Source organism: Callithrix jacchus, chromosome 4 (assembly GCF_049354715.1).
Source record: "Callithrix jacchus isolate 240 chromosome 4, calJac240_pri, whole genome shotgun sequence".
Lineage (NCBI taxonomy): Eukaryota > Metazoa > Chordata > Mammalia > Primates > Cebidae > Callithrix > Callithrix jacchus.
Genome location: NC_133505.1, coordinates 12,135,464 through 12,154,613, shown reverse-complemented (window position 1 = coordinate 12,154,613; position 19,150 = coordinate 12,135,464). Strand labels below are relative to the sequence as shown.

Genomic DNA, 19,150 nt, shown 5'->3' with positions numbered 1-19,150 from the left:
CTGATGGTGCAACCAAATAGATAAGGCATGGTCTTGGTCCTGAAGGGATTTTCAGTGTTTGGGAAGTCAAGCTGTATACAGATTTTAAAAATAACTAATTTTGAGAGTTTTGTTACTAAAATGCCAAGAACATGGTACTTATTAAGTAATTTTTCTATGAAGGCTTTTCTCTTCACTGCTGAGTTTAGAATGAACTTATCCTAAGGTGGATCTAAGTGTTTTTCACCATGTAGTTTGAGAGCCATCCTACTGATGAACTGGAATATAAACCATTCTATCTATAAACCAGACAACAATGGAAGGTTATTAAAAGTAAACACCATATTTTAGATGGTGGACACTGTGCTGAAAGTTGAAGAGTTATTAAAGACATCACGAGAAGAGTAGATATTTAGGTCTTCCTGTCTAAAAAGGCCCAAGTAACAAACATTTAGGCATTTCCATACTCATGGCATCACTGGCATATGGTCTTATTGAGTGATTTATATTCATAAACACATCACAAGTTGGAGTAAAGCTAGCAATTTAACCGTTTATTGAAGTCACTGATTTTGTTCTACCCTGCAAGAGAACTTTGCCCATCAGAAAACTAGTTAAGACAGGTTTTGCCTATTTCTCTCCTCCCGGAAAATACAGTACATAATTCCCATGTTTCAAAAAAAAATGCATCAAAGAGAGAAACACCAGCTTGCTGACACCCTCATAATGGAGTACGGCCAATGCAATTGTTGATCTCTTACAGCTTTTTGAAGCAGTTAAGCTCTGAATAGGTCCACCCTTCTGTTATTTAGCCAGCAATCTGCTCCCTTCCAATGAATGAAATAAAAGCTGAGAGGCAGGATTTCATTTCTGTTCAAATTAGAAACCTGTCTCTTTAGGAGCTGAGTCCTTTCCTTCTCCATTAAATTTTCTACTACCAAGGAGAGAGACGGAAAAAAAAAAATGGATATGCAGCATAATGATCATTCCATCAGCTAGCAACTTCACTTTGTGAGTTTTTTTTTCTTTAATTGAGTACTAGGAGATCCAAAATGTGAATGCTATAAGCGAATCCATTATTCTTAGTACTGCTACCTATAATTAACACCGCCCAATGGAATTTAAAAAATATTTATAAAAAAGGCAACAGAGTAACAATTACCATTATCCCCAACTAAACTCCTCCTCTATGTTTTCATCAAGAGAGTGGTGTTGTTACTTCAACAGGCACAATGTTGTGGTGACTTTTGTGATACAAATAAAGCAAGACTAAAATTTTAATTGTGAAATTTAAAAGGAAAGTAATTGCTTAGTGTTGGCTAATTCCATCTTTGTGCGATGACAGCAGCTGCGTTTCCCTGCCTTGTGTATTTTAACAGATGGCATTATTTCTTATGGAGTGTTACAGTAGCGACCGAGGTGACACTGAAGGAAAATTCTGTGACAGGATGTTAAGTAAGATATTACTGACAGCCCTGCAGAGTGGCGATGCAGAACTGTGTGTCGTGGGTCTATTCTCACCTCTTCAGCCCCCACCAAATGGTCTCCATTTGTGGCATGTGGAAGCAGAATGGAAAGATGAATGGAAAATCATGTCCTTTTTTTTGAATTCATTTATTTGCATTCCATTAATAGGGCTGGGACGGAGGCTGAAATCTGGATTGAAAGATGCATTTATCGATCCTGTATCACACTGTCGTAACTTTCTACCAGAGGTAGGAAAAGTAAGAGGCACCAGTAGGCCTGAGTCCTAGGCCAAGATCTGCCACAAGTCACTTTTCTCCAGGATTGGTTTCCTTTGCATGAAATGCTGGGTTGGACTATGACAACACAGTTTTTAGGGCCCCCTTTAGCTCCAACTTTCTGTGATACCGGAAGTCCTGAGCTTTGTATTTTCATGGCACAGAAGACAAAGCAAGTAAAATACAAGATGGAAACTAGATTTTTCAGCATAGAGAAAAGATCAGTGGGTCACAGGTCAGGATCTCTGGTCATGGTTCAGCCACGAAAGAAGTCCCTGAGCCGCTCGGTGTCAGCTTCCTCGCTTCCTTCAGAAGGCTGCAGTCAAGAGCTAATGCGATGCTGTCACTGAAAGCTGCTCATGAATCCAGGACACATCGCACAGCTGACCTATGCTAAGCACTGTGCCGAGGACTGGGGATTCCAGGGTGGAGAAAGTGGGGTTCTTATTTTGGAGGAGGATATCTAATGAAGGAGACAGATATGTACATGGGTAATTGCAGGGACTTTGATGGGCACAAGTACCGGGTGAGAGAAAAGTATATAGGAGGTGCAGCTCACCCGGCGGGGCCATAGAAGGCTTTCAGAAAGAAGTGGATTCTAAGTTAAGGCAAAGCATAGGTAGAGGCAGGAAGCGCATATGACATGACCAGAAGCTTCTTGAGTTAGGATTCAGAAATCATTATCATTTGCTTTTCCATCACCACTGGTCTTAAAGGTAGGGGCCTACCAGCATTTTGGGTCTTAAAGATCAAGGAATGCTATTATTTAAATATTCTGCCTCAGTTCTAAAACAAATAAGTGAATATCTGAGAAATGATATTTAAGAGAATACCGTCTGCTTTCTCAGACTGTAAATGTGAACTTGAAACATCCTCTCCAGAGCTTCCTCTTCACAGATGCTTGTGTGAGGCCCCAAGAGTAGTAGAGTGTGCCTCGAAGGCAGGTCAGGATAGATCTACTTTGATTGGCAGATGGAGAAATGATGGTGGCTTTATATAATATGAAGTTTTAGCTTTTTAAAACAATCTTTTCTAAGAGAAGGGCTACCAACTTGCTGCTGAGTGACTAATGAACCTGACTCATATCCTCTCCCTATTGGCTGCCCCTTCTCCATACTAGCGTTTGCCATTCTACAGTTTAATTAAGATCACCTTCTAAGCAGCACACAAGTAAAAGAATGGTGGATTTTCTTCCTGGAATATGAGAGGAAGGGCAATTCGCTGAGTGTGCCACTGTCTGTGCCACTTTCTGTGGAGCTACATGAAGATGTAAGAGTGACATGCTTGGTGAGAATGTGGTCAAGTGGGTGATATGATTTGGACGTTTGTGCCTTCCAAACCTCATGTTGAAATGTGATCCCAGTGTTGGAGGTGGGGCCTGGTGGGAGGTGTTTGCATCATGGAGGCGAATCTCTTGTGAGTGTCTTGGTGCTGTCCTTGCAGGAATGAGTGAGTTCTCACTCTATTAGTTCATGTGAGATCTGGCTGTTTAAAAGAACCTGGCATCTCCTCCTCTCCTTCTTGCTCCCTCTCTTGCCATGTGACACTCCTGCTTCCCCTTTGCCTTCCATCATGATTGTAAACTTCCTGAGGTCTCACCAGAGGCTGAGCAGATGTTGGTGCCTTGCTTGAATTGGTGTCTGCGGATGTTGGTGTCTGCAGAATTGTGAGCCAAATGAACCTCGTTTCTTTATAAATTACTCAGATTTTGGGGTGGGGGATTAAAAACTCACTGTGGGATAATTCTACGCCCACTCACTATACCACGTAACTCCTAATGATTAGGTTGAATCAAAAGGAGCACCGTGACCGCACTACAGCATCTCTAGAAGACATGACTGTGATGGATTAAAAGTGGCGGCAAGTTCTTTGTTGCAGCTCTCATCAAGAGCTGGTGTGTATTTCCCCTTTCCTTGAATCTGAGCTGGCCTGTAACTAGTTTTAATCAGTAGAACATGGAACAGGGGTTGTTGCAAAATATCTGAGTCTGGGCTTTGAAGGTCTGGAAGCTCCTTTTAGACTATTTCCTCTTGGAAGCCAGTCGCTTTGGAGCTACTACCGCTCCCTACGGTAGCTTTCTCATCTTTCTGAGGTGATAATGCCGCAGGTGATCTCAGGCTAGTTACTTGGAGAAAGAGGATGTCATATAGAGGTGCACTAGGGCACTAGACATGTGAGTGAGGACTTCTTGGGATTTTACCAGAATCCGTTCGCCAACTGAATGCAGCCAAGGGAATGCTCTCAGTGAACGCTAGCTGGAGTAGAAGAGCCACGCAGTTGAGCCTTGTTCAAAATATTGACCCATAAAATTATGAGCAAATAAAATGTTTGCTGGTTTAAGTCACTGTTTTGCATACTTTTTATGATGATATAAGGGTGAAAGGACTGGACCACATAGTTCCAGAAAAGATGTTTTCAATAGTTCTGCTGATATTTGACCATCACTGCCACAACCATCCAAGGATATATTGGACTTTACATGACACAGACTTCATTACTTCTATGATCACTCCAGAATTTTTAGTAAAAATTAACTGTTGTGATAAAAAAGAGAAAAAAGTGATTGTATCAAGACTTAGTATGAAGCTGTAGTAATTATGGCAGTGTGGTATGGGGATAAGAACAGATGAATCAATGGAACAGAGTGGAGAACTCAGAAATAGATCCACATAAGTGTAACAAACTGTTCTTTAACAAAAAAGCAAAAATAACATAATGGAGAAATAGTCTTTTCAACAAATGGTGCTGGAACAACTGAACATCCACATGCAAAAAAAAAAAAAAAGGAAAAAAGAAAAAGAATCTAGACACAGACCTTACACCTTTCACAAAATGGGTCATGGACCTAAATATAAAACACAAAACATAAAACTTCTACAAGAAAATATAGGAAAAATCCTAGATGACCTTAGGTGTGATGATGACATCAGATAAGATAACAAAACGTGATCCGTAAAAACATAATTGATCAGCTGGGCTTCATTAAAAGTAAAAATATCTGCTCTGCAAAAGACAGGGTCAAGAGAATGAGAAGACAAGCTACAGACTGGGATTAAATATTTGCAAAAGGCATATCAGAAAAATAAATGTAATGCCAAATAGACAAAGAACTATAAAAATTCAACAATAAGAAAACAAGCAATCTGACTGAAACATGGGCCAAATTAACAGACACTTCACCAAAGAAGACATACAAAATGGCAAAGAAGAATGTGAAAAGGTGCTCCATATCATATATCATTAGAGAAATGCTAATTAAAATGCAGTGACATACCACTAAATATCTATTAGAATGGCCCAACTCTGGAACAATGACAACAGTAAATGCTGATCAGAATGTGTAGCAAAAGAAACTCTTGTTCCTTTTGGTGGGAATGCAAAATGGCATGGCCACTTTGCAAGACAATTTGGCGGTTTCTCACAAAACTAAATATACCCTTCCCCTATGATCCAGCAATTACACTCCTTGATATTTACCCAAAGGAACTGAAAACTTATGTCCATCCAAAAATCTGCATGCAGATATTTATGGCAGCTTTATTCATGATTGCCAAAACTTAAAAGCAACCAAGATGCCCTTCACCAGGCAAATGGACAAACTATGGAACATCCAGAAAATGAAATACTAATTAGTGCAAAGAGAAATGACTAATCAAGCCGTGAAAAGGCATGGACAAAAGTTAAATGCATCTTAGTAAGTGAAGGAAATCAGCATGAAAGGGCAACATCTTGTACGATCCCACCTACATGACATTTCTTTAAAGAAATGCATGCAAAACTATGAAGATAGTAAAAAGATCAGTGGTTTCCAGGGATTGGGTGGTAGAGAAGAGAAATGAATAAGTGGAGCATAGAGAATTTTTAAGACAAAAATAATCTGTATGATACTATAACCATAGACACATACCACTATATATTTTTTCTAAGCCCAGAGAATGCACAACACCACGAGTGAACCTCAGTGTGAACTATGGACTTTGTATGAAATGCACCAATGTAGGTTTATCAATTGCCACAGACATGCCCTCTGGTGGGGATGCTGATTGTTGGGGAGGCTATGCATGTGTGGGAGTTGTGGGTATATAAAGAATCTCTACACCATCCTCTCAATTTTTCTGTGAACCTAAAACTACCTAAAAGATAAACTGTTAAAAACAACAAGCAACAACAACAAAATTAATTATGGTCAAAACTATAGTCCTGATATTAAGTAACTATAGGACAAAGTGAAAAAGAAAAGAATATTAATGTAGTTTTCATGGTTTCTGCAGCTCATTTCATTTAATTCTTCTGAGAGTTCTCTGAGGTAGATTTTATTTCTGTTTCAGCAATGGGTAAACTGATTCTCAAGGGCCACATAGACACTATATGCAAATCCATGTATTTTTCTTTATTTGTTGCTTCCTAAGCAAGTTTGAAATCAATCAAGTCAAGTCTTGAAATATCTCCCCATTAGTAATTTAACAGTTGTTGAACATGGAGTGGCAGGAACTAGGCAAATCTCTCTCAGTACTTCACTAAAGCATATCCCCTAATCTATGCTATTGTAATCTTACCTGTTGCTTGAACAAGAAATGGCACAGGTAAAATTGAATCCTTGAAACAAACTAAGTCAATTCAAAACTACTGCCAGTATCTAGCTTGTCTGAAATGAGTGTTCCAAATAATTGGCTCAAAAATTCACAACAGAGGTTTATGATGGAATTAGTTCTTTAAAAAGAAGCCAGTCAAATCAATGGAATCATCCTCTGAATTTTGAAAGTAATTATGATTTCTTAACTAAGGCTTCTTAGTTACTTTTCATGTTAGAGAAAAACATATCTTTTTTGGATCCTACTCAATAATGTGGCATGTGCAATTCTACTTTATTTTTAGTATTATGATCAATTTCAGATCAAAATATCTTCCCTGTCCTAAACCTTGGGATGAACACTTTCTAAGTACATTGCTTGTAGTGTGTGACCTAGATAATGTGACGACAGTCCTTTGGAATGATGTCAAGACTGCTCTATGAGTGTGCCCTTTAAGAACAGGCATTGCAAAATGACAGAATGGATTATACACAGTGTTTTCCTAGGTTACTGTATATCCATGCATCTCTCAAACCTACTTCAAAACATGGACCAATCTGAGATGCTTCCTGCTTAATTATACAATTTGACCAACTGGGGAAGATGGGCCAAAGAAGTAGTCTTAGGTCAAACTCTGAATGGAGACAAGGAAATAATATTTGAGAAGTCAAGTAAGTCAAGCCATCATGTGCAGCAGATATGAAGACAGCACTTAATGGCTGTTGTAAATATGGCACACAATTCAATCTTCTTTGTGTGCAGCATACGAGAGGTGTTAACCTGTGATTGTCAAACATTTGAATGGCATATCCATAAAGCACACTGTAGTACTTCTTCACCCTAGCGATACCACTATTTCTATGCAGTTTGGTTCTGAAAATTGTCATTTTAATGAAAGTTAACATTAATGGATTTTAGTGAGGAACATCTAATGTCTGTATTCAAATTCATTTATCTTGCTTCTTATTGTTTGAACATGTAACCTGCATTCATAATTTAAAAAATATTTTTCTGTTGAAAATAGTGTTAGCATTTGTAAATACATTTTTATGTCTACCCAAGAATTTCTTTAGTAACAATTTCTAGAATTAGAATGGCTGGGAGAAAGTATTAGGCATTTTGAAATGCATTGTGATATAGAGTATCTATTTATGAAGTGTCTGATATTGTTTGGGATAGTCATTATCTGCCATATTGGTTAAATTTACCCCATCGAAAAAATAATCCAGATTACCTTCAATATTTAAAGGCAGAGTTATGGCCCAGACATTAATGTAAAAGACAGCTGACTTCTTTGAACTGACATTAGAAATGAAAATAAGAACTCTAGGATATTTCTTAAATCTTAGGGAGATCAGGATTAAGCATCATACAACACTTCCTGAGGGAAACAAACCTGGGTCAGAGTTGGAACAAGTCTCTGACAATATTAAGGCACCAATAAATATTTAACTTTAATGCTCATCTCGGTGCCAAATGTTGCACCTGGAGGTAATATCTGACTGGATTTGGACCAAAAGGATAAATGAATGAGCACTGGCTCTGAACATTTGATTTACTTAAATCGTTCTTTTGGATGGCTTCTCCAAATTCATCCTATCCTGTAATTCTTGATTATAAATTTTCTATCGTTTTCTGTTTTCACCCTTACCCTTAGCATCTCTCATGGTTTCCATTCCACCTCCTCATGCTCAGTGCTTGTTATCTTGCTTTCTTCTGCCTCTTTCCCTGCCTTTGCATGCCACACTAATACTTTGCTTGAACATGAGTGATCTTAGAACATATTCATGACGTATTATCTTTACCTTCTATTTTGTTTCTTTCGAAATATCCAAAAGAATGCTGACCTAAAATGAAATTCAGTTACTAAAACCACTAAAAAGAAAATGAACTAATGATTTTATATTTGGATTATTATCAAATTCTTCCTGCTTTCTGCTTCTCCTCTGTCTCTTCCAAAGTGAAGAGGAAAAGGAGTAAAGACATTGATCTTAACAGAAAGACAGCTCCAAGAAGATATGTTTTTATGTAATCACTCATATACTATTAAATTCTCATCTCATTGGATGACTCACATTTGAAAAGTAGCTTTATTGCTTTAAAACTGAGACGAGCTCATTATTTAAAAAATTCAAATGATTAGAGAAGCATAAAGGTTAATATAATAATCACATAGAATTTTTTCATCAAGAAATGACCAATCCTAATACACTGGTGAAAACTGTTCCAGGTGCCTCTTCATACATGCATACATGCACGCAGGTGCCTACACACCCAATGTTTTGTGATTAGGATCACACTATTCAAACTATCATACACACACACACACACACTATACTTATAAATAACAATGTGAATATTTTATACAGATTTTGAACATTCATGACAAAATATTCTACATTATCATTTTAACAGATGTAGGACATTGCCTTGTTTATTCACTATTTATTTAATATTTGAGAGAAAGAATATTTATTTTTTATATTTTCTTTCTGTCTCTCTTTCTGTTCTCCCTCTCTCCTTCACTCACTCTCTTCTCCCTTTCTTTTCTCCTTTCTCCCTTCATGACTGCTAGGGGCCTACCAAAATGATCTCTAGAACAGGCACACGAATTGAAATTCTTGTCGATAATCACAGGTGTCTGATTTTCTGTTCCCTTTTTAATACAGATTTTGATGTTCATCTTTGCCAATCTACTAGTGTATATATGGTTGCTTTAATTTGCATTTCTTTGTTTACAAGAAAGAACATCTTTTTATGATTGCTATTTCAAAGTTTTTCCTTTGAGTAATTGCCTGCTCTTGTCCTATTACATTTTTTAAATCCCATATAATTTGTTTGAATTCTTTGAATATTAAGGCTAATAATCCTTTTCCATATGTTTTGCAAATGTCATTTCCCAATATGCTTTTTTAATTGAGAAATATGTTGAATATGCTTTATTTTCCTCTTAAAATGATGTTTTAAGTTTATAGGACCAGTTCATTGGTTTTTTTGCTTTATGCTTCTGAGGTTTTATGATATGCCAAAAGAAAGTTCCCACTGTATAATTGTTGTTGTTGTTAAGATCTCTTTCGTTGTCCAGGCTGGAGTGCAGTGGCGTGATTACAGCTCACTGTAGCCTCCAACTCTTAAACATTCTCCTGCCTCAGCCTCTGAAGTAGTGAGGTCTATAGGTACCTGGTGCTGTACCTGGCTAATCTTTAAATATTTTGTAGAGACAGGGGTCTCACTATGTTGCCAAGGCTGGTCTAAAACTCCTGGGCTCAGGCAATCACTTATGGCTCTAATGACTTTGAATAATAATTAGAAATAGTTTTAAACTCCATTTTGCCAATTTTTCAAAATTACTATTTTGAAATTTTGAATGGGCATTTGAATACATCTTTAAAAGGTTTTCATTGAGTTAATATAAATTAATTTAGAAATATTTTTGTTTTTATAATGGAATATCTATTCAGAAGAACACTAATTCATTCATTTTATTTATATATATTTTTGGTTGTGTCCTTTAGTGGACAGTTAAAGGCTTGCTGGTAATTTTGTCGATTTATTGTGATGTTATCTAGTTGCTTGTTTATTTCTTTGATAATAAGTGAGAAAGAGCATTGTTATTATTATTGATCATTTTTCTTTGTGGACTTGGTAGTTTTTGTCCTTTTGAATTAAAAAGTAATTTGTGAGAATTATTTGCATTTAAGGTTAGTAACTCATTGTCATGTGTTCTATAAATATCATTTTCCAGTTTAATTTTTGGTTTTAAAATATGTTTATAGTGCTTTTAGTTTCCCAGTATATGGAAGTGCTTAATTTTATATGCTCAATTTGTCAGTCTTTTTGTTTAATATTTCTTGATTCTTGTGACAAAAGAACATTAAGTTTATTCTGTATGGTCAGACCTTAAATTTTGTCCATCCTAGTGGGTGGGTAGTGGTAGTTTATTGTGACTTTAATTCACAAGTCTCTAATGAATAATAATGTTAAGCATCTGTTTATGTGTTTATTTCCCATCTGCATATTTTCTTGGTGAAGAGTGTGTTCAATCAAATATTTTGCTCAATTTTTACTGAGTTGTGTGTCTTCTTATGATTGTGTTAACAGCATTATTATATATTCTAGATTACTAGCTTCTTTGTTGGGTATGTATTTTGCAATTTTTTTTCAGTCTGTGCCTTGCCTTTTCATTTTCATTGCATTGTTATTTGAAGAACAGAAGACTTTAAACTCAATTTATCAGTTTTTTTCTTCCTTGGATTGTGGTTTTTGGTGTACTACTTAAAAAAAATCTTTGCCAAGCTGAAGGTCTCTAACACTGTCTATGTTTTATTCTACAAGTTTTATAGTTTTAGCTCTTGGATTTGGCCCTAAGTTCTTATTTGAGTTAATTTTAAATATTTTGAGAGTTAAGAACTAAATTTCTTTTCATTTTTGCCCATAGCTATCCAAGTAATTTTTCTAGCACCATTTGCTGAAAAGATTATAGTTTCCCCCATTATATGTTTTTGACATGTTGTCAAAAATCAATTGACCATTTGTGTGTGAGTCTATTTCTGGATTCTATTGATCTTTGTGTCTGTTTTCACCAACACCATACTGTCTGGATTACAGTAGCTTTTATGGTATGTCTTGAAATTAGGTAGCATAAGTCTTCTAACTTTATCTTCTAAATAATTATTCTAAGACCTTTGCATTGCCATGTGAATTTTGGAAGCAGCATGTCTGTTTGTCTGAAAAGGCCTGCTAGAATTATACCAGTTCACATGTTGTATAACAATCTTACAAACATATACTTTTATTCCCGTCTCCTGGCCTTTGTGCTTCTTTCGTTACACACTTCTACATATGTAACGAACTCACAATCTGTTTTACTATTTTTACTTTAAGCAATTATCTTTTAAGCTGATTTAGAAAAACACAAAACATCCTTCATATCAGCCTTTATACTGACTGTTTCTGGTGTGCTTCACTCCTCTGCTTAGATCCAGATTTCCTGATCATTTGCTTGAAGAATTTCCTTTAGCATTTTTTATAGTGCAGATTTGGTTGCTAAGCACTCTTTCAGCTTTCGTACATATAAAATGTCTTTATTTTGTCAATGACTTTGAAAAATATTTTCTCTGGGTATAGGATTCTATGTTGCGAGATGTTTTCTTTCAGTACCTTAAAGTTGTTGTTCCACTGTGTTTTGGCTTGCGTAGCTTCTGATAAATCTGATGATATTCTTTTCCCTCCACAAATAATAGATCTCTTTTTTTTTCCACTGTATGCCTGTAAGATTTTCTTTGTTCCACTTTTTTGAAGCAATGAAACTGTGGTTTGTAGTTTTCATCACATCTTGAGAATATTTGGCCATCATTGTTTTGAATATTTTGTTCCCTTCCTCTTCTCTTACCTTTCTGGGATTTCATTTAAATGCCTATTGAAATAATTGAGGTTGTCTTACATTTTTCTCATGTTCTCATGGTTTTTTCCCTATCTTTTTTCTTTTTCATTTCATGTAGTTTCTTTTGTTATGTACTCAAGCTCATTCATGTTTTCTTCTGAAATATCCTACTGTTTATCCATTTGAGATATTTTTAATCTTGTATGTTGTATTTTTTCATTTTTAGAAGTTTGTTTTGTTTCTTTTTTTATATTTTTCATATTTCTGCTTAGAGCGCTCATGCTTTTCTCTCCCTTATTGAACACATGCAGTATATTTATAATTGTAGTTTTATTGTATTTTCCATTCTATTATCTGGGTCTATTATCTGGGTCTGTGTCATTTCTGGGTCTGTTTTTATTGCTTATTTTTCTCTCATCATTATTTGTTGAATTTTCCTGCCTCTTTGCATGCCTGATAATTTTTTTTAAAAGCTTTAATTTTTTATCCTTTTAAAAATTGCACTGGCTAGGATCTCTTTTTTTTCTCTTTTTCTCTTCCTCCTCCTCCTCCTCCTCCCCTCCTCCTCCTCCTCCCCCTCCTCCTCCTCCTCCTCCTTCTTCTTTCTTCTTCTTTCTTTTTGAGACAGGGTCTTGCTGTGTCACCAAGGCTGGAGTGCAGTGGCACAGTCTCAGTGCACTGCAACCTTTGCCACCACAGTTCAAACAATTATCCCACCTCAGCCTCCTGAGTAGCTGGGATTACAGGCATGAGCTACTGTGGGCCCAGCTGTATGCCTGATAATTTTTATTATTTGTCATATATTGGAGATTTTATGTTATGGGTTCTGATTCTTTCATATTTCTTTGAAGATTTTTGGATTCTGGGACTTATTTAAGTTACTTGGAAGGCGTTTGAACTTTTTGAGGTTTACTTTTAAGCTTTGTTTGTCAGGACCTGCATTTTGACATGAATTCTTTGACATCAAGGGGTTGTCAAAGGGGCAGTTCAATCCAATTCTGACACTATGTAACGTAGTGTCACACTGTGGCTACACATGAAGTCCACAGGCTACCTGAACTTCTTCCTGACTTGGCTACAAAGTCAGGGACTCCCACACCTCCAATTCCCCCTCACTCCTAGGATTGATAATTAGGTAGAAGGACATAATTCAGGATAGTGCTATACTTACCATTACAGCTTTGTCAAAAGGGCTGCAACTCAGAATAAGCCAAACAGAAATATACATAGGGCAGGATTGTGAGGGTGGGTGGTGCAGAGGTTCCATGCCTTTTCCTCAGGGAATCAGATGTGTCATCTTGCCAGCATATCCATTTGTTAACCAGGAAGCACTCTAGAGTCTTAGTGTCCAAAAATTTTTATCAAAATTTCATTGCTTAGTATGTATCTTAGTTAGCTATGGCTGCTATAACATATTGTGGATTGTGTGGCTTATGCAACATACATTAGTTTTCCACAGTTCTGGAGGTTGGAACATCCAAGATCAAGGCACCAGCAGATTTGGTTTCTTGTGAGAGCTCTTTTCATGGCTTTTTGACAGCTCTCTTCTTGCTAGGTGCTCAGATGACTCACATGTGCCTGGAGAGAGGGATCAATTTATTTTATTTTATTTTTTTCCTCATAGGGATACTAATCACATCATGAGGGTCCCATTGTCATAATATAATCTAAATCTAATCACCTACCAAAAGCACCACCTCCAAACACCCTCTCAGTGGGGTAACCAGTAAATATACCCCATACATTACATAAGGTAAAGCATAAATGCTCTAAACAAAAATATGAAAAATATTAAAAAAATAAAACAACTTCTAAAAATGAAAAAAAACACAATGTTGAGATGGCATGATCATTTAGTAAGGATTCATTAGTTATTATATTAGTGTCCTTCTAGATTCAGCTTGCTAATATTTTATTTACATTGGTTTTGCATCAGTCTATGAATAGGATAGGTCTTTGTCAAATGCTTGATATACACCTTCATAAAATTTTCATACACAGTACCTTATTATTAGATAAATTAGCATTCTTCATTCTGTTTCTCTCCCAACCCCAGACCACTGTATTTTCGGCACTGTGTTGAGCAAGAGGCATTCAAAAACAAATATGTGCTGGTTTCTGCCTTGGAGGAACACACAGTCTAGTAGGAGGGAGGAAAGGAAATACATATTTACAAAATTGTGTGAAAGTGCAATAATAAAGGCCTATTCCAGGTGATCTGGGGGTACAGGGAAGGATGTTTTTGGTGTAAAAGTTATTCAATAAATATTTGTTGAACTGAATTCACCTTGTTCGGAAGAGGATTTTTAGGAGCGGTTTCATAGAGCTATTGACTTCTGATATTATTGATAAATAAAGGAATAGAAGCCAAGTTTTCTCCTCTGAGAAAAGTGAAATGGGAGGTAGAGGGACCTGATTTTAATGTATCTTTCTTTATTGTAAATAATACCTGCAATTTCAAATAGAATCTGATTTTTTTCTTTCATCAATTCGTCATGAGTCATAGCATCTGAATTGTTTCCAAACCCTTTACTAGAACCAGCTACACATGGCTATGCCGTGAGTTCAGCAAACTATTTCAGAAAATCGTTTAGTCTTTAAGTAATTTGAATGCCAGAGAAATTTAGCTTTGAGATTCTTCTTACCCGTTCATTATTGGAAGTGATTTAGATGGAAAGAAAATGATTCACATGTTCTTGATATCATCATATGTTCATATTTCCTAGGATGTCAGCCTTTCTTTCTACTTACCTATTTGTTTTACTCTTTTTTCCACTGGTCACATTTCACAGGGTAGGAAGGAGGAGAAAGGAATTAACGTCTTGCCATTTCTCTTGTGCTCTGCATTGCTGGGTAGGTCACAGCATTTCTATGAAGGGCATATTCTTGTTATCCTCATTTTCTTAGCTGCACAGAGGCTTTGAGTAGATAACCCATGGTCATATGACTTAGTTTTGATGAAGCCAGACTTCTAAAGCACATGTGTCACAGTCCAAAGGCTACAGCCTTCCTACCATACATAGAAAGATGTTTTTCAGACTGATATACATATTTCTATACATTTATGACATACTTACGCTTTTTTAAAATCTATGCAGTTCTAACAACTATTTAGCTGGAATGTAAAACTTGCTTGGGGGAGTTTGATAGAAATGCATATTACAAGACTTTGTCCTCAGAGACTCTGATTCAGTTAATACCTGTGGTGCCTTGAAATAGCATTTTTAAGAAGTTCCTCCCCTAAAAGTCTTCTTCTAAAGTTCCTCAATTGATTCTGATATCAGACCAGTTTTAGAAATGAGAAATATATGCCAGTGCTCCTAGAGGCTGACATGACATTGTGAATCTGAATTCTTTAGTGCCTTGCTGCACAATTGCTGCTGTGAGAATGATCTATAGAGTTCGTCCACATCAGAAGCACTGAAATAGAGATGGTAAGTGTCTCTACGAAGGAAGATGTTGACTTCTCATGGCACAGGAGGATCTTTATGGGAGAACCCAATATAAAGGTGTTATTCCATAGCTGGGACTCCCGTTCACCGTCTTCTAGGACAGGGCTCTCAACCCAGGCTGCATATTAGGATGACAATGCCTGGGCCCCAACCTAGATTAGTTAAATGGGAATCTCTGCAGTGGGACCTGAACAACAACATTTTTTAAAGCACTCCAAATGATTCTATTGTATAGTCATGGTTGAGGACCCTCTTTTCTCAAGTAAAGTGAGTAAATAACAAACTCTTTTCTCTGCTGGAAATTGGAAACATTCCTACTTAAAAATGCTGACGATTTTCTTGTATTTATTTATATTATTGAAAATTTCAATATTAAAAGGAATAAAGGACAAAAGAATGACCAGTAAAGTAATATGTTTGACCTGACCATTGATTCTATCAACTTTACTCTTCTGCAATGAACACAAAGCCACTCTCATACTTTTATACATTCTGAGATATGTCTTAGGTTATTTAAAAGGCAGATTATAGGTAAACTAGAAGTAACTGTGAATGGCTCTATAAGGAAAATAAAGTTTATATCTGCGAATTTAGGCTTAAATTGGTCAATTCAGTTTTCCCCCACTTGTGTATTTAACAAATAGCTCATGCCAGCTATGAGACAGACACTACTGGGTACTTGGGAATGATTGGAAACACAGCACAGTTCCTGCCTTCATTTCTCTCTCATGGAACAGACAGAGACAAATGAGATGAATATCACAGGAAGGGAACTAGAGGATGCTATGAGAAAACTCAGGAGGAGAACCTCATACAAAGATAATTGAGAAATCTCCAAAAATCTATTATCTTGCATCTTCTGTGCAAAGGATGGAGAAGGAAGATAAAAATAAAGAGCATTTCTCTGTGACAAAGGAATAATACACACACAGATACAAATACAACTCTCAATGTATATGTGTGTACATTCTTGAAAAGTGTCCTGATAATTAATTTCTTTTTGGTGTGGTAGGAATCTTTGTAATTATTTTCAAAAACTATTTTCCATTTACCTGCACCATGGTTTAATACGGTACTATTATTATTCCTTGTATACAGATAAGTCAAAGAAGATGCTAATATTTGCACTACTTTTTCTTCCTTTCTCTCCCCTAATCATCTGAAAGACTGGCAGGTTGGGACTAGAATTCTTATTCTCTGAGTTTCAGATTTGGGACAAAGCTCATTGTGTTATATTGACTCACAAAATACAGTGTTAGGGCCCCTTATTATGTGAATAAGTGTCATATGTTTATTTGTATGATGTATTCTCTTTTATTTCATATCGGCTGACCATCTACATATCAAAGATAAGTTGGATTGCTTATATTGTAAGTCATATTTGAAGATAGCTATACTAAACGATACTTTCTAAGTATTGCAAGTATCCTTCCATTTTCTTCCAAGTACAGTAATTGTACTTGGAAGTACATGTAACATAAAATTCTCATTAACAACCATTGAGAAATGTCATTTTTTGTCTAATTATTTTTATTGAAAGTTTGAGTTCTGCTTATTGGCTTAATTTTTTTTTAATGTTCTGAGGATTTTCCTTTATAATTGAAAAAAAAAAAAAGAAGACCACATTAACAAGGATGGCATTGTCTCTACGAATACCTGTGGCAAAAGAATAAAGTCAGTGTCAGGATTATCATTCTTGCCAATATCCTTTCAGGTATATTTTGTAGAATAAATGGAGAATGAAAGGCAAACAAAGGCTGGAAGGGAGAAGCACATGTATTCTTTTTTGGCTCGAGATATTTCAAACTAACTAGAGCAGAATTTTCTCCTAAAAACAGTTTTTTCTGAAAATCTCTTTGGGCAAAGATAACTTACCAAATGACATCTAAAAACTTTTTCTACTAGATCAGAGAGGAGTTCTAACCAACACAAATGAAAGAAGTATTTTATCTGAAATGGTCTTCATATGTATACACTTTAGATGTCTATTTGGGTACCCAGATAAATCTGTATCTTCTTTATTTTTTTATCGGTTAAAATTAAACTATCAATTAAAAATTAAACAGAACTTCTATGGGACGGGGGGGAATATTTTGTTGAGTTATGAAAATTAAAATCTACTCTTTTGATAGGTTTCAGGTAGATGCTTCTAAAATAAAGCATTTTGAACACATGCAAGATGCTTAATTGGTTTTGTTACATTGACTTTAAGGGTACAAGGATATTTACTGAACCCTGTTAAAGAGGAAATAACTATTAGAAATGTTTGCACCTCTATCCAAAAATATATTTTCAAAAATTATTCAACCCCCCATCATGCCTGTTTGTTAAAAATTTATCCAATCAACTTGTTGGCTGGCTTAAATCTCTACAGGTCTTTTACTTTCACAGAACGGTTTTTAAAAAGTGCAAAGGCATTTTTTGTGATGCTGCAACTATGAAACGTTCTGCAGTGAGGAGTTACCGCTTGTGCTGAGTCATACAGGGAGCACCAGGCTAGGACTCTCTCCAGCCTTCCCTGAGAATGCCTCTTGTCTGTACTCATTTAATGGAACCATAGCGTCTCAGCATGGACACTGCAGACCGACAGAGGTGGCTACTTTCTCAACCTCTCCCCTGATTCACACCCTGAAGGGGAAAAGAAATGTTGTACAAACAGATTGAACCTCAGAGTTTCCTCTGAGAGAGCAAAAGTTTACAATTGTCAGAGCAAAATGGAGTATGGGAGAAAGCGAATGCTGGGTGCTTGGAGGTAAGTGCCACCCCCCCCCCCCCGCCCAGCCTAATGGGTAATAGAGTCATTAATTCTGCTGATTAACTTGGCCTTGGGGTTCATGGAAATGACATCCATCTCTTTTTTTTTTTGTTATAAGCTCACACTGTGGAACGAGGAAGCATAAAAAAACAAGCTAATTAGGGAGAAATCAGGAGAAAAGAAGCAGAGAGAAAAGAAAGACAGTTTGAGCACTAATGAGACTTGTTTGGGGAGAGACTGTGACAGGCTCTTCAAAAGTATTATTGTCAAATGTGTCACTGTTTCATAGATGGCTAGAGCTACCTTTGAGCTTCATGCTGATAGTTAATGATTTGAAACTATAAAAAGATTGAAAAGGTAAAAGGGAAAATGTCAGACTGAACTGGATTTTAATGAGCTTATTATGATTATTTCCTAAGAAAAACATTGCTGGAAAGTAGTGAAGGTCTGTATTCTTTCTATCCCTTGCGCTCTGGATTTCCATTTCTTTCTTAGAGGTACAGTTGGCAAAAGAACAGTAGGAGAAGAATATCAAAAGTCTGAACTCAAAGACCTGGGACGTTTCACTCTTCTGAGAGGATGGGTGGTGGTGAGGGCAGCACTGGGGTTTGGATGACAACAATAAGGAAAGATTGATGGAGAGGACAGCAATAGCGCTTGTTTGTTTTTTGGTGACGTGCTGAGCGGAAGCCATCTTCACACTGTGAGATGTAACAAAGAAATCCAAAGTGATTACGCAGGTTCATTTGTCAGTATCGCTGCTCCAGCTATTGCTGTGTGCAACAATGAGATGACAAGGCATTTATGGCTGATGGTTGGTTATTAGTGGCATTATAAGAAACATTAGAGCAGAGTAGGATCCATAGACCAGGGAGACAATAGCTTTCTGGGCTCTGAACTCAGCAGGGTAGCCTTGTCATTAAATTTGGTAGTGCCAATTTAATTTTTTTAAAAAAAATAAACCTAGAAGTAACTTTGAAAATGAATTCTGTAACCCCATTTTTACCTTAATAGGAACTGTGAGGATTTCACTCCCTGGGCTTTTAGTTATGTGTTAGCAGGCTGAGCACATAGAGAAAACTCACATATTTTCAGAAGAATTGGATGCTAGTAGGAAAAGCAGAACCAAATTTCAATTCTTTTCTAGATGATTTTCTTGTGGTCCTTGAAACATTGAATTCTGCTTATGGAACCGTACCTAGGAACAACTTACTAAACAGGTATTAGGATCAGACCAACAGTCTTACTAGTGAGTTTCTGATGAAGTC

At 36.4% G+C, this 19,150-nt stretch overlaps 1 protein-coding gene across 14 annotated transcripts in view; it reads left to right on the top strand.

Annotated features, from left to right (window-relative positions):
* Positions 1–19,150, top strand: part of LOC144582018 (uncharacterized) — an 821,808-nt gene that overhangs the window by 219,173 nt on the left and 583,485 nt on the right. For 8 of the 14 annotated variants that reach the window (XR_013533676.1, XM_078368275.1, XM_078368276.1 and 5 more), the window contains one exon: positions 1,615–17,879. The exons of the other annotated variants lie outside the window; for them this stretch is intronic. The gene's annotated coding sequence lies outside the window, so the exon portion shown is untranslated. The remainder of the gene's footprint in view (positions 1–1,614; positions 17,880–19,150) is intronic. 14 annotated transcript variants of the gene reach the window in all.